The sequence below is a fragment of the Triticum urartu genome, chromosome 1, assembly GCF_003073215.2.
Source record: "Triticum urartu cultivar G1812 chromosome 1, Tu2.1, whole genome shotgun sequence".
Taxonomy (NCBI): Eukaryota; Viridiplantae; Streptophyta; class Magnoliopsida; order Poales; family Poaceae; genus Triticum; species Triticum urartu.
Window position 1 is genome coordinate 7,436,561 of NC_053022.1, and position 16,258 is coordinate 7,452,818.

Sequence of the window (16,258 nt, forward strand, 5' to 3'; positions counted from 1 at the left end):
ATCTTTTAGCTATAGAACTTGTTGAAGACTTCATATCTCTCAACTCGGGTATTTGCTTGAAATATTAACTTCAACTCCTGGATCATCTCATATGGTCCATGACGTTCAAAACGTCTTTGAAGTCCCGATTCTAAGCCGTAAAGCATGGTGCACTAAACTATCAAGTAGTCATCATATTTAGCTAGCCAAACGTTCATAATGTCAGCATCTGCTCCTGCAATAGGTCTTAGTCACGAGAGGGCCAGAGATACCTCTCCGACAATCGGAGTGACAAATCCTATCTCGATCTATGCCAACTCAACAAACACCATCGGAGACACCTGTAGAGCACCTTTATAATCACCCAGTTACGTTGTGACGTTTGGTAGCACACAAAGTGTTCCTCGTATTCGGGAGTTGCATATCTCATAGTCATAGGAACATGTATAAGTTATGGAGAAAGCAATAGCAACAAACTAAACGATCATCGTGCTAAGCTAACGAGTGGGTCAAGTCAATCACATCATTCTCTAATGATGTGATCCCGTTAATCAAATGACAACTCATGTCTATGGTTAGGAAACATAACCATCATTGATTCAACGAACTAGTCAAGTAGAGGCAAACTAGTGACACTCTGTTTGTCTATGTATTCACACATGTACTAAGTTTCCGGTTAATACAATTCTAGCATGAATAATAAACATTTATCATGATATAAGGAAATATAAAATAACAACTTTATTATTGCCTCTAGGGCATATTTCCTTCATATGCATCTTATTTTATCGGTAGCATTATAAGATGATTCTCACTAAAATTTCAAGGTATAAGTGTTTTCCCTGAGTATGCACCGTTGCGACAGTATCGTCGTGCTGAGACACCACGTGATGTATACAGGTGTCGTATCTACGTTCACACTACAACGTCCATCTAAGAACAAAAAAATCCACCTTTGTTTTTTTTGCCCCTTCGATGTAGTATTTAAATCCTCTTTTAGCACGGAGTTCCCCAACATCTCCCATATACTTATTTAGTCATTATCGTAATAGCAATTTAACTTCCAAGCGCACATTAACTCTCTAGCAAAGAACGATATCCAAAAAGCCTCAAAGACGTATATTGTAAATGTACGGACACAGGAGAAACCAGTTTATTGTCTCGGAACAACATAGATATGCTAATACTACCAGACCTGAAGGTGTGGATGCGATAAAATTAAAGTTCAAGTTAGATTTGCATATTACTTAAGAGAGCCTGCGCCAACCTATGATCATTAAAGCTACATCCACCGAACTACCTCAAAAAATCAATAAAAATATATCGTCCAGAAATACTGACGTATGCCAAAGATCACAACGGCCCACAAACACTCTTGTTACGCACTATCATCAGGCGTGTGCCACGCACCGCCCCCTAGGCCGCCCCAGCTACACTGCGTTTCGACTCTCCAAGATGTGCCGTGCGCGAGCGGCGCACAACTTCAACACTCTTAATTTATGTGTGTCTTCTATACGCGAAGCATAGATAAAATAATCAACCCTTGAATACTAAGAAAATCATCTCGCTGTTCCTGTAGCCATAACGATATAACTGCGATCGCCGCATATCCTCCCTAAAACCCTCTCCGGAGAGGTACTATCTACGACCTGCCAGTCGGAGCTCCTGCCGCGAGGGATTCTTGCGCCCGTTCATCTCGCATTCAACCTATTCTCGTCCATCACCCAACTGTTCACGGATTTATCCCTCACGTTGAACGTAGAGCCTTCCAAAATTCAACCCATCACTCACGTGGTGTTCTCACACGAAAGAAACCCTTTCCTCCAACCGGTGCATAATCAAGGGAGAACACTTCTGATAATTAGTCGAAGATCATACTTATAATCTACGTCAAACAAAATCAAATAAGATGCATAAAAATAAATCACAATGCAATCAATAATACGCCGTGCGAATAATTCCTAATCATAAATGGAGCTGTATTGGGCACGATCTATCATGATGGCTTGTTGCATGGATTCTGAATCTCATGATCGACGAGCGTTATCCTAGGTTTTATCGAACTCACAGTTTCCGATCTTATGTTGTTCTTGAATTATTACCCTCCATGACATCCTGCTATGTACTTAATGCTTAGTCCTACTGCTCCCGAGCCGTGCCATGCATTTCAATGCTAAACACCTCCGTTTTCAATTAACATATATGATCTCCACATTGATCCTTCGATCTTTGGCAAGTCTATATCACCTCACTATGTTTTATATCCGCAACATACCCGCGATTGCCGTCCGCATCTTATGCTGACATATAATCGGACCACCTCCACCTAGTTACACAATAGTATTTACCAGTTCATCTATTCACTATTGCTAAAGCTGCTGATTGTATTCCGTCACTATTAAAAGGAGTACAGGCCTTAATATCACATTGTTTACAATAGACCCCCGCATACCCACGAGGAGGGCTGACAAAAGATGTCATGCAAGTTCTTTTCCATAAGCACGTATACTATATACGGAATACATGCCTACATTACATTGATATTGGAGCTAGTTCTGTGTCACCCTATGATGTTATGACTGATTACATGATGAACCGCATCCATAATTATCCATCACTGATCCGGTGCCTACGAGTTTTCCATATACTGGTTTACTTGCTTATTTACTTTCCCGCTGCTACTGTTACAATCACTACAAAATACCAAAAACATTACTTTTGTTGTCTTTACTTTTGTTGCTGCTACCACCACTATCATATTACTGTGCTACTAAACACTTTGCTGCAGATACTAAGTTTCCAGGTGTGGTTGAATTGACAACTCAGCTGCTAATACTTGAGAATATTCTTTGGCTCCCCTTGTGTCGAATCAATAAATTTGGGTTGAATACTCTACCCTCAAAGCTGTTGCGATCCCCTATACTTGTGGGTTATCAAGACTAATTTCTGGCGCCGTTGCCGGGGAGCATAGCTCTATTCTTTGAGTCACTTGGGATTTATATCTGCTTGACACTATGAAGAACTTGAAAGACGCTAAAACCAAAAATTTATCCCTCAACTACGAGGGGAGGTAAGGAACTGCCATCTAGCTCTGCACTTGATTCACCTTCTGTTATGAGTAAGTAGCACACCTAAACCTGCTTTTGCTATTTCGAGTTGGTATGTCGCAATGTTATTATAGTCCCACTTCTGTCTATGTAATACTTATGATTAAACTGCTTCATAATCTGATAACTACTCGTGCCCTTGTGTAATTTTCGCAAGAGAGACAAATTGCATAGCCTACCAAGAAACGTACAGTTGAATCCGCATACCAATGCTCGAGGTAGTATGATGAAATATGTCCTGAATAATCCTGCTAAACTATCCATTTTTGAGTATGTGAAATGTCTTGCGCATTAACTCAAAGATAGAGATAGAACTTCTTAAGCAACCAGTTACATAGCACAAGAAATCACTTAAGAGACTACAATATCAACACCCTGACCCTGCTTTGCCTACTTCACCTATCTATTTCCTGACACTGCTATTGATGTGAGACTCTCTCGATCCTGAAAGTATAAAACTACGTGTCTGGCTATGAGATCTGATGCCTTTATGGCACACTTACTAAGTTAAATATATAGCCCTGTTCACTAATGATGAGGATCGCGTTACTTTTAATACTCAAAATATTTCCGTTCTCATTAAAGGGTGATTGCTAAGATATGGTTTAATTCTCTTGATCCTGGTTGTGTGCGTAGTCCCCAGGATATGATTTATTACTTCTCTGCTAAATATTTCCCTGCTCATAAGAAACAAGCTGCTTTGAGGAAATATAAACTTCGTGCAAATTAAAAAGAGAGTCTCCCACAAGCTTGGGGGAGGCTTCTCAAGTTACTTAATGCTTTGCCTGATCATCCTCTTAAGAAACCTGAAATACTTGATATCTTTTATAATGGACTAACCGATGCTTCCAGAGATTACCTGGATAGTTGTGCTGGTTCTCTTTTCAGGGAAAGAACACCCGATGAAGCTGAAATTCTATTGAATAATATGTTGACAAATGAAAATAATTGGGCACCTCCTGAGCCAGCTCCTCCAATTACTGATGCCTATTCCTAAACCAACTCCGAAGAAGAGAGGTGTTCTATTTCTCAGTCCCGAAGATATGCAAGAGGCAAAGAAATCTATGAAAGAAAAAGGTATTAAAGCTGAAGACGTTAAGAATTTACCTCCTATTGAAGAAATACATGGTCTTAATATACCTCCTGTTGAAGAAACATATGATCTTAATTCTTTATTTACTGAAGAACCTCCTGATCCCGATATCCCAACACGGGTAGTAAAGGTAAATTCTCTCTATAGATATGATAAAGCTGAAGTCCCTCCTACTAAAATTGCTAGTCAATGCTTGGATGAGTTTGATAACTTTATGTATAAGCAAGACGACTTCAATGCTTATTTTGGTAGACAATTAAAAGAAAATGCTTATGTGATTAGACGCTTGGGTGATTATATGGCTGATATTAAAGGTGAACTTAAACTTGTTAGCAAACATGCTTCTATGGTTAGCACTCAAGTAGAACAAGTACTTAAAGCTCAAAAAGAAGTGCTTAATGAAATGAATAGTAAGAAAAATGATTATGTTGTTAGAGTGGCTACTAGAACTCGTAGAATGACTCAGGAACCTTTGTATCCTGAAGGCCACCCTAAGAGAATCGAGCAAGATTCTCAAAGAAATAATATTGATGTTCCTAGTTCTTCTAAAAAGAAGAAGAAGAAAAGTGATAGAACTGTGCAATCTTCTAGTGAACCTATTGCTGAACCACCTGATAATCCAAATGATATCTCTATGTCTGATGCTAAAACACAATCTGGTAATGAACATGAACCTAGTAAAAATATTAATGATGATGTTCATAATGATACTCAACCTAGTAATGATAATGATGTAGAAATTGAACCTGTTGTTGATCTTGATAACCCACAATCAAAGAATCCACATTATGATAAAAGAGACTTTGTTGCTAGGAAACATGGTAAAGAAAGGGAACCTTGGGTTCAGAAACCCATGCCTTTTCCTCCGAAACCATCCAAGAAAAAGGATGATGAGGATTTTGAGCGTTTTGCTGAAATTATTAGGCCTATCTTTTTACGTATGAGATTAACTGATGTTCTCAAAACAAATCCTTATGCTAAATATATGAAGGATATCATTACTAATAAAAGAAAGATACCAGAAGCTGAAATTTCCACCATGCTTGCTAATTACACTTTTAAGGGTGGAATACCAAAGAAACTTGGAGACCCCGGAGTACCTACTATACCTTGCTCCATTGAAAGAAATTATATTAAAACCGCTTTATGTGATCTTGGAGCCGGTGCCAGTGTTATGCCTCTCTCATTATATCGTAGACTTGACTTGAATAAGTTGACACCTAATGAAATATCTTTGCAAATGGCTGATAAATCAACTGCTATACCTGTCGGTATTTGTGAGGATGTGCCTGTTGTGGTTGCAAACGTTACTATTTTAACGGACTTTGTTATACTTGATATTCCCGAGGATGATAGTATGTCTATTATTTTTGGAAGACCTTTTCTTAATACTGCAGGGGCTGTTATTGATTCCAACAAAGGCAATGCCACTTTTCATGTTAATGGTAATGAGCATACGGTACACTTTCCGAGGAAACAACCTCAAGTTCATAGTATCAAATCTATTGGAAAAATTCCATCGATTATATTTGGAGGTTTTGAATTTCCTCTTCCTACTATCAAGAAGAAATATGATATTCTTATTATTGGGGATGTGCATATCCCCGTTGAGGTAACTTAGTGTTATTCGAAATTTCTCCGGTTTCATGATTATCGGAATGAGTTTGTTAACAAGACATGATCAACCTTGTTAGTGGATTCTTTTTGATGAGCATGAGATGGATGAAAGTAGAAGCACAAAATCTTCTGTACCCTCTCTATACTTTCTGTTATTTATATTAAATAAAGTAAAAATAGTTTTTTTTGTCTGTTTCCTGACTTATCTGTGCAATATAAAAATATCCTGAAAATAAAAGTCCTCAGAATGTCATGCCAATTTAATATGATTATTTCGGGAATATTTGAGGATTTACTGTGCAAAAATTACCATGGGAGGAGCTGCCACCTGGCCACGAGGGTGGTGGGCGCCCCCCCTATAGGGCGCGCCCCCTGCCTCATGGGCCCACGGTGGCTCTCCTCCACTTATCCCAGCACCCATCTTCTTCCTCTATCTCACACAAACCCGAAAAACCAACTCAAGCACGAGTTCCAGCCACTTTTGCTGTGATTTTCGATCTCCTTGCTCAAAGCACCTCTCGCAAAACTGCTTGGGGAGATTGTTCCTTGGTATGTGACTCCTCCATTGGTCCAATTAGTTTTTATTCTAGTGCTTTATTCTTTGCAAATTTGTGCTGCATAGGTGACCATGTTCTTGAGCTTGCATGTCAAATTTATATGGTTCCAAGTAGTTCTAATGCTTGATATAGGCTCTAGGAACTTGTAGGAGTAGTTGCTATCAGTTTTATTAAAGTTGGTCTACTTTTATTTTGAAGTTACTAAAAATTTCAGAATTTTTCAGAAAATGATGAGGAGATTATTGAGGGGATCATTGAGCCAAAGCTCGAAGGAAAAGGCACCGAAGCCTAACTATAATTTGCCACGCACCGCGGAGATTCGGGCGTGTGAATGGCCTTCTGATGATTTCTTGAGAGCAGCAGGTATCTATGAAGATTTTCATGAATTGGCTCACAATGCAGGCCTCACCGCTTTCCTCCACGACCAATGCGATCAGTATCTCTTACTCACAAATACCTTTGTGCAAAACTTTCATTTTCATTCTAGGAACTCACCACCTACGGTGGAGTTTCATTTATATGATGAGCATAAGGAGATGTCACTTTATGATTTCTGTCGGATTTGTTTAGTCCCTTTTGAGGGCAAGACAGAAGAACCACATCATGATGATGTGGCTGGGTTTATTGATAATATCACTGTAGGAGAAACCAGGAAGGTTTCCGACGCACGAATCACTAGCATACATTTCCCTGTTTTGCGTTACTTTGCATTATTTGCTAGTCGTTGTTTAATTGGACGCGGAAATTCTGGAAACCTTAGTATCCCTGATTTAACTATTCTGCTCCAAAGTTTATACAGTGATAACACTTTTAGTTTGGGCGGTATTATTGCTAGACGGTTAAATATGAACCGTACTAAGGGCCCCATATTTGGAGGCATCTATGCCACACGCCTAGCCGCACATTTTAACATACCCATTAGGCATGCTGAGAAGGAAGAAAAGGTGCTACCCCGTGTTTATCTAGATCTTAAAAGTATGGTGGCACATGATTTTATTGTTAAAAATAGGGCAGGGAGCTTAAATATCAATTGTTCTTTAATAAACATCATCCTGAGACTATTACCTTGCCTGCTCCTTCTTTGTTTAATTTGACTGCAGGCACGTACCTTGTTCCGTTGACGGCTATTCACGCCTACCGGAACCCTGCACCAGTCGAGGAGCCAGAACAGGAACCACAAGATGAGCCTCCATGACAATCTGTTTATTCTTGGGACCCGGAGATGACTGTCAGCCATTGGCAGTCAGAGTCTTCTTCTTCATCACAGTACGACCCCAACAACTATTATTATGGATATCTGCCAGGCCAACCGTGGCCATAGACCAACTTAGGCCAAAAGCCTAAGCTTGGGGAGTACGTATTTCTCACCGACATTACATTTATGTTCACACATACTCATTGCTAGATGTCGGTGCTCATACTTTTTCACTGTAATATCCATGCTAGTTTATTTTCCTTTTCCTGCTTTCTTCTTGTGTGTTTGTTAAACCTTAAGAAAACCCAAAAATATTTCCCGTTCTTCTTTTGCTTATTGGGAGCTTTCCCGTGTAAATAATTTATTTATTTTCTTTTCTTTGGGGATCGGTAGGAGAAGACCATAATTAAATTGTTGAAGTGGCTCTTATATGCATTATTGTTGATTTAACCAAGAGCCCATATTGCCTTGTCTTCTCATGTTTATTGAATGCTCGCAGATTCCAGCTTAGTCCAATGCACGTGCACTCTTATTATTATTCACACCGTTCGGTCGTGCAAGTGAAAAGCAATTATGATGATATATGATGGACTGACTGAGATGAGAAAAGTTGGTATGAACTCGACCTCTTTTGTTTTTGCAAATATGTTGAGCCCGTCGTTCTTGATTCAGCTTATTATAAATAAACATGTTGCAATAACTATTAGAGATCAGAGTTTCTTGTGCCATGCTTGATTAGCTATGAGCTATAATGATTTACCTTGTGTGCCAACATGCTATTGAGATGATGATGATGTGGTATGATGGGGTGCTATCCTCTTTTGAATGATTTAAGTGACTTGACTTGGCACATGTTCATGCATGTAGTTGAAACAAAATCAACATAGCCTTCACGATATTTATGTTCATGGTGGATTAGATCCTACTCACGCTTGCATCCAATGTTTATTAATTTTAATGCATGTACATGGCTGTTGTCGCTCTCTAGTTGGTCGCTTCCCCGTATCTGATTAAATTCCATTCTCGTAAAGGCCCTGAAGCAGGCGTCGAGGAATGATCTGTGTGGATACTACGTTTGTGAGAACATTCGCATGATGGCGTCCGAAAGGAGCATATCTCAAAGACAGGAATGGGTACGTTTATCAGAACACTATTCACAATTTTTACACCATTATCGATATCTAGTCACACAACTAATACACATGCATGTTGATCTCCTTTTTAACAGTTCAGAGAGGTGCGGGACAAGCTCCTACCAACGGAGCGCATACAAGCAATTCAAGAGGAAATAGCGGGATTTTTGCTCGACCAGGTCATAGATACGAACGGAGAATACTATTACCCGCTACCGCCCCATGAACCACTTCCAATTGTCATCGTGCTCCGAAGGCACCAATTAGGCTAATGTCACTGGCCCCGAAGGCACCAATTAGGAGAAATTATATATAGCTAGCTAATTGTATATATATATATATATACATGTGTGTATGTGTGAATTAATGGTGGTTGTGAGACATTCGATGATATATATATATAGGTTCTACTCGAAATTCTATTTATATAAATGCATAACGTGTACAATATGCCGTATCGTAAAATACCAACAAACGAAAAAGAATTAAATGGAAAACACAAAATGAAATGAAAAAGAAATCATAAACCCAAAACCCCCCCCAACCTTTTAATACCGATTAATGTCACCAATCGGTACTAAATGGCTCCCTGCCCCCGGAGCTGGCTCGTGCCACGTGGTTGCCCTTTAGCACCGGTTCGTGCGGAACCGGTACTAAAGGGGGGGCCCTTTAGTCCCCACACTTTAGTGCCGGTTACCGAACCGGCACTAAAGGGCCTTACGAACCGGTGCTATAGCCCGGTTCTGCACTAGTGTGATCTTCTCCATGTCGGGCACTAGTTGCTCGTTCCCTCCTTCCGGCTCTTCATAGAAAGGGTTTGCCGCTTCTTCATCTGTTTCACCCTCAATGTTAGAAACAACATCCTCCTTGTCCTCACTGTGCCTTGTCCACTGTGTATAAGCAGGTATGAAATCATGTTTGAGAAATTCTTACACAAACATAATACCTTTGTTTTACCCTTTCGATTCATATCTTCCGCCACCATCTTGAAGAATCTATTTAGAGTTTGATCCATGGTATGAGCCGAGGCAGGGTATGTGCCCAGTCTAAAGAAAAGTGAGGCCGTTCGTGTGGCCGAGGTACCGTGCGTGCTACGGAGGCATTTGTGCGCCATTCATGTTGGTCCGGAGCATGTCCCAACACTAGTTTTTCTTTCTGATGAATTCAATGAATGTCATTTGAGGATGAAACTTTACAAGCATTCTAAATATTTGTCAATGTTTGTCAAAAAAAAATTCAAAATGTTAATTTTTTTCAGACTTTATTGTTCCTACTGAGCTCATATTAGTTGGAGCTGAGGACATGTAGTGGTTGTTTTGATAAGAGCAATGGGTGTTTGGTTTTCATTAGTAAGAATTTTATCAGATTTTTTTGTTAGGAATAGGTTTCAGAAAAACATGTTTAAGTTCCAGGAGTCTGAAATGCCACACGGATCGATCACATAAAATCAGAGGATAAACATGCGCATAAAAAAACTTTTACCAAAGGCAAGCCTCTCCTTCCCTCCCTCTTTATTTATTTTCTCCTTTTCTCCACCTTACAATCTCACAATTACAGAACGGCCGCTGCTATCAATCAGCCGGCTGATTTAGCCAAATTTAAGCTGCCTCCACGTTGGATATGACGCTCCCTGACACACGATTAGGCGCTCCCACGGCAACACTACACGTTACACAACAGCTCCATGGAAGCAGCGTGCAATACCAACGGTGCTCCATGGCAGCGCCGACCACGCTTCATTGCCTACCCGGCGAAGCTTCAATGGCTCCGGCAGCACTTCATTGCAACTCCGGCGAGGCTTCATTGCAGTCTCGGCGAAGATCCGACGACCCACGACGCTTCATTGCAGCCCCGGCGGAGCTTCCGCGGTGCTTCATTGCAGCTCCAGCAACGCTTCATTGCAACCACGACGGAGCTCCGACGACCCGCGGCGCTTCATTGCAGCTCCGGCGCCTGCAGTTCCAGTGATGCTTCATCGCAACGCCGGCGAGTCCCTCTTTGCTTCATCGGTTGTTGCAGCCCGCCGGCCATCCTGCAGCACAACACCACCGTGCGGTGAGCTCGCTGATGTTACACAATTCCTCTCCTCGGCCTCACGTTCGCAACATGTGCGGCAAGCGGTGCTGTCTTACGACACCATCGACGGCTGCAGCACCCTTCGCAGCCCACACCATGAGAAAAATCAGCATGTCCGGGGAGCGGCGCCGCCTTGCGTCACCGTCCACGGCTGCAGTACCGGCGGCCTCGTAGCAGCAGCAGCTCTGTTGAACGGGATGGTCAGGTCATGGACAGAGAGGGGAGGCGCTCGCGGCGAGAACAGAGCTAGGCTAGAGCGGGATGGGGAGAGAGGAGCTCGGGCGCGCCGAGAGGATGAGGACGAATCGATTTGGGTTGAAGATAAGGTTGCGGGATGGGCGGATGCATCAGTCCCGCGGGACGCGTGTCTGTCAACACCACGAGACGGCACCTACCGCGGCGTTCGCGTGCGTCCGTCCGGCACCTACTACGCCGAGATTCGGTCGGGCGATGGCATGCGGCTCCGTCTCGAAACCTTCGACACCGTCCAGGAGGGCGCCCGCGCGTACGACGCTGTGGCGTGGCGCCTCCTGCGGTCCCGTCAGGACATGAACTTCGCCGACGTGGCGACGCGGGAGCGTGCACAGGAGTTGGCGCCTTTCCCGCGGCTTCTCACTGACGAGGATCATCGCAAGCACCGGAGGCGGGAGCATCGTCTCAGGCTGGCCGAGATGGACGAGCAAGCCATGGCGTGTGGAGTCATCGCTTCCCGGAAGACACCAACAAGGAACAATTCTTCGTCCAGAGGAGGGCGAAGAGGAGAGAGGAGCGAGCCGACTATCGCGAGGACAAGCGAACGCGGAAGGCGGTCACTAAATACAAACCAAGCGCTAGGAGATGCGTCCTCCTGGAACTCCGGCGACGAGTGGTTCCTTGACGCCTACGCGCCGACGTCGGAGGAGGACATCACTGAGACAGAGTCCGAGTCGAACGAGTAGTAGTAGGATAACTATTTACGAAACCAAATATGTAGTAGGAGAACTATCTACAAAACCAAATATATAGTAGAAAAAATTGAAATATAGCACACCTGCTGGAGCGGCTGGAGCGGCGTAGACACGCTTTAATTTGCGGCGGCCGCTGAAGCCAGCGCACCGCTGCGCGCAAAAGCTGGCTAACCCGGTGCTGTATCGCGACTTTTAGCACGCGGCGCGGCTGTGGAGATGCTCTAAGGTTGCGGGATGGGCGGATGCATCAGTCCCGCGGGACGCGTGTCTGTCAACACCACGAGACGGTTTGCGAAAACGAGAAATCATCCGGTTTAATTAGAACATTTTCCTTACAAAACCTATATGCACGCATACATATATGCGGTCATGACCAGGCTAGGCAAGACCTAATCTGACTCAAACTAATATTGCCTATACTAGACACGCCATATCGATGAAGCCTTCCAAGAAGCTGAATCCGGCCGCCAAATCCATGCAAATCACAGTCATTGATCAGTCCACAACTCTCTTAACTGTGCCACAAGTATTGATCAGGCTAGATATTTCGGAGGTGTTGACCTTGATCGATACAATGAGGACGTTTTGCTCCACGACCTAGAGGGAGACGGTCAGCACCATGCCGTCGGGAGGACCACGAGGCCGCCAGCAGGCGCCGCCGCTTCCATCGGTCACGGTCGGCGCTGGCGCGCTGCCCTCCGTCGCCGTCCCCGTTGCCACTAGCTTCTGCCATCTGTCGCCGTCCGCCGTCCTCCGGGCTCATGACGTTGCATGTGGAGAGTCGAGACCCGACGCTGGAGCCTCAGGCCATGCATGCGCTACTAGTTGCACCTGTCCTGAACGCCGGACTCTTCTTTTCTAATACCTGCTTGTACTCTTATAAGCAGATTTGTGGAAGAGGAAAGAAGGAGCCGTCGTCCGTACTACAACAACCGATTTGACAGTTTGTTTCCTTCTCTGCCTTAAGATGAAGGTACTAGTTGGTGTTGGTGGTGGCGAGAAAAAGATTCCAAAACCAATACAAGTCCTAGTTGGAGCCGAATTCATCTACTCCTATATATCAGCGCCTACGTGCACCTATAAACATACAAGATCCTTTACGTCCGTCCATAGGAGAAACATCGATCGAGTCCTCCCGGCCACTGCGATCCACGTTGACACAGAGTTTCACGCCATCAACACCATCGCGGCCATCGCCATGGGGAGGAAGAGCACAGCAACAACATCTTCCTTGGAAGAATCCTTTGCCAAACATCGACAGGTCGGTGGCAAAAATAACTTCCGACGTCGCGAGAGCTACCAAACAATTCTGCGTGCAGGAGGGCAAAGGCGAATGCGTGGACAAGGTGGACGCGTGGGCTGCTGCGTGCTCGGGGCTGGACAAGATCGAATCCTTGGCGTGCACCACCGCGCAGGCCGCGATGCTCAGCTGCCTAACCGACGATCCATCCGTGACTTTGAGGAGTCGGCTGGCCTCCTTATTACATCGCTAATTAATGTATTAGCGTGCTATGCCGACCTATAGCTAGTTTCATTATGGATGTCGTCTTAGAGATAGATTATTTTCAGATTCATGTTCTTTGTTTCCAGTGAAGTTGTCTTTGTACCCGTCTACTCCGATAGACCATAGAATAGTTGTTTAGACTTTTTATATGAAATATACGTACTAGGAACCTGTGGGAATTTCATCCCACCATGTATTTTTTAAATAATGAGTAGGGTACAGGAAGAAGCTATTTCCTATTGCTTGACCCCAAAAAAAAAAAATGTCTACAGTGATTATTTCTTGTTCGTGATTCATCCACACATGTTACCCGCAGGATATTAATGCGCTCAAGCCTGCTAAACTGGTCTAGTGGTCTGAGCTTGGGCGAGGAGGAGAGCCAGGTAAGCCGGCAGCTGGCGAGGTCAATAATGTCACTGAGTTGTCGGTCCTGCAAAATATTATACACGCCTTATATATGATGGCAAACCATGAAACTGTAAGTAGTCAATGGGAAAGGACAATTGTTATGGGTCTGGACTTCAGAAAAGGATTTCAAAGAGAGTATCTAGGAGGACAGTAATTGGAATCATCGACAACACTATTTTTCTGACAAGCTCTGCTTAGAGCGACAGGCTCGCTCCCGTGTCGCTCTCCGCGGCGACAGCGGGGCGCCCCCAACCCTAGCCGCCAGCACCCTCCTCCACTCCCTCCCCACGCCGCCGCCGCCGGCGACTACTGCCGGCGAAGTCGCCGGCGGCGGCCAAGGCCTGCTCTTGTAAGTGGGGGCTCGCACTCCTCCCTCTAATCCATCCTTTTCATGGTTGTTTGGGCAGCTTTTCGACGCTGGGTGCGACGGGGTGACAGCCCGTCCTCCTCTCTCCGGCAAGCGGGCTGCATCTCTGGTGGCTTGCTGCCCCCTGGCGTTGTGCGCTCGGCGGATGCAGCGGATGCGTGCTGCGCGGGATCCTCCCCGGCTGCCTGTCCAGCTGGTTGCGGTGGCATGGCAGCCCACCCCCCCTCCTCTCTGGCTCGCCTGCTCCGGCAGCAGCCGTCGGCGAGCTGGCGCTTTGCGGTGTGGGATAGCCAATTCCCGAGCCCCAACTTCTCCCTTCAGATCCAAATGGTTCCTGCGCACACCCACAAGATGCGCTCCGGGATGGTGGTGATGTGGCAAGGGGATGGCCGTATGGCGGGCCTGTATACCCAGATCTGTGCGCTGCATCGACTCAGGTGGTGGTAGGGCCGCTGGTCTGACCTTCTTCCGGTCTGGCTGGGCGCTCCGTGGTGCACAGCGGTGTTCGCCTGACGCTCGTCGGGCGACGTGGTTGGGAATCCCAGTCCGGTGCTGACCAGATCTGGCGACTTCAGCCCCGGCGAGTTTTGTGGCACGGCGGTTACTCCGTCCGGTGGCGTGGTCGCGGCTCGCTGCTGGCTGCACAACAGTGGGTGGCTGGGAGGTGGAGTTTTGGCCATGTGCGGCATCGGGGCTGCCATGCCCCAATGCTTCATGGTGATGCAGGTGCGTGGTCTACCTCAACTAATCTGTTCATAGGGTGTGTGTATGTTCAACTCGGCGAAAGCCATGCTCTGCTCGGAGCCAACGACGCTGACGCCCGTGGGCTCCACAAACCCTCTTGGAGGCGTAGTTGAAATGTTGATTTCGCCACCTTTTGCTCAACTTCGTAGGAAACTCTGCTTCTAGGTCCCCCTGAAACCGATGATGGCGGCGCAAGCGTGCGTCTCCCCCCTTCTTGAAGGCATCATCGAGAAGTTGGCCAGGTTATTTTGTTTGGTAGGTGGGGATGTCGGTGGTGTTGGTGCAACTAGCTCGGGGTCGACGGTGGTGTGTTTTGGGGTCTGGCAACAACACCGCTCCGTGTTGTGAAGCTGCCATCTCTACACTATTTTTCTAGCACAAGTCAATAGAGATTCACAGTAAGTAAATGTTACTATACGATTTTGGTTTTCCTCCGTTATTTCAGACGAATTGAAGAAGGATAAAGAGAAAAACAAATCAGTTTTCATATCCTACTCACTTAATTGATATCCCAAGTTCACGTGCAGTTCTAGTGTTAATGAGAGTAAGGAAAAAAGGAGCTACATTGAAATCATAATATCCAATGCTTTGTCATCCAAATAATATCTCAGAGTTGCCAGTCCTGCAAAATATTGTGCAAGCTTTAGATATAATCGCAAACCATGAAACTATAAGTACGCAATTGAAAAGGATAGTCGTTAACCTTTGGAAGTATGCCTCGAGATTGACCAGCTGCTAGCATCGACTATGGGATCTGGAATTCAGATAAAGCATTTAGATGTGAGTATTTCAATATCACAAGCTGATATAGATTTACTGTTAGTAAATGTTACCATGATATTTTGGTTTTCCTCCAATATTTCAAACGATCTTAAGATGGATAAAGAGATAAACGAATTAGTGTCCGTATCCCACTTTTTTTTTTGCAGGAACATATCCCTGTCACTTAATTTGATATCTTAGGGTAGAAGGTATATATAGGACTCCCATACATCTCTTCTTATGAGAACGAAGTGCACTAAAGAATCATATGATAGTTGTGAGCAAACCATCCAGGAAACATTTATCACATCATATGTACCACGTGAGTAAATTACATAATCATGTGACCATTTGACTTGCGTATTTAGTTTTTTATATCTTTCCTAGGAAGTAGCTGTGAACAGAGTGAATAGAAACATTAAGCTTGGTTGCAGAAGAACGCAACAAATGTTCACGAGATAAATGTTGCATCATATATATCACCAGATACTTTGCACAGACATGGGCACACACTCTTTCGAAGAAGGGAAACTTCTTTAATGTCTCGGTCTGGTGATTGGCTAAGAAATCGACTTCAAACCCAACAAATATCCTTGTATATATGCTCTATATATACTTCTGACCATGACCAAATCATGTGTATTACTCAAACGAACACAAAGTCAGTTCATTCTACAGATCTCAAACAACAACATTCCATCGTACACAAGCAAGTGATCCTCACCAAAGATAACTTAATAAAGAGGCGGTGGGTAGGTAGTTCACATTG

The 16,258-nt window shown here is 44.4% G+C and overlaps 2 long non-coding RNA genes across 2 annotated transcripts; both read right to left on the minus strand.

Moving 5' to 3' along the window:
• Positions 1–10,157: 10,157 nt before the first annotated feature.
• LOC125519938 lies at positions 10,158–11,075 on the minus strand. Its single transcript, XR_007288518.1, has 2 exons — positions 10,814–11,075; positions 10,158–10,713 (listed from the first exon to the last, which is right to left on the minus strand). It is a non-coding gene; the product is annotated as an uncharacterized LOC125519938 (long non-coding RNA).
• A 4,115-nt stretch (positions 11,076–15,190) lies between these two features.
• LOC125520437 lies at positions 15,191–15,618 on the minus strand. The gene is made up of 2 exons (XR_007288791.1): positions 15,431–15,618; positions 15,191–15,349 (listed from the first exon to the last, which is right to left on the minus strand). It is a non-coding gene; the product is annotated as an uncharacterized LOC125520437 (long non-coding RNA).
• Between the last annotated feature and the right edge of the window lie 640 nt (positions 15,619–16,258).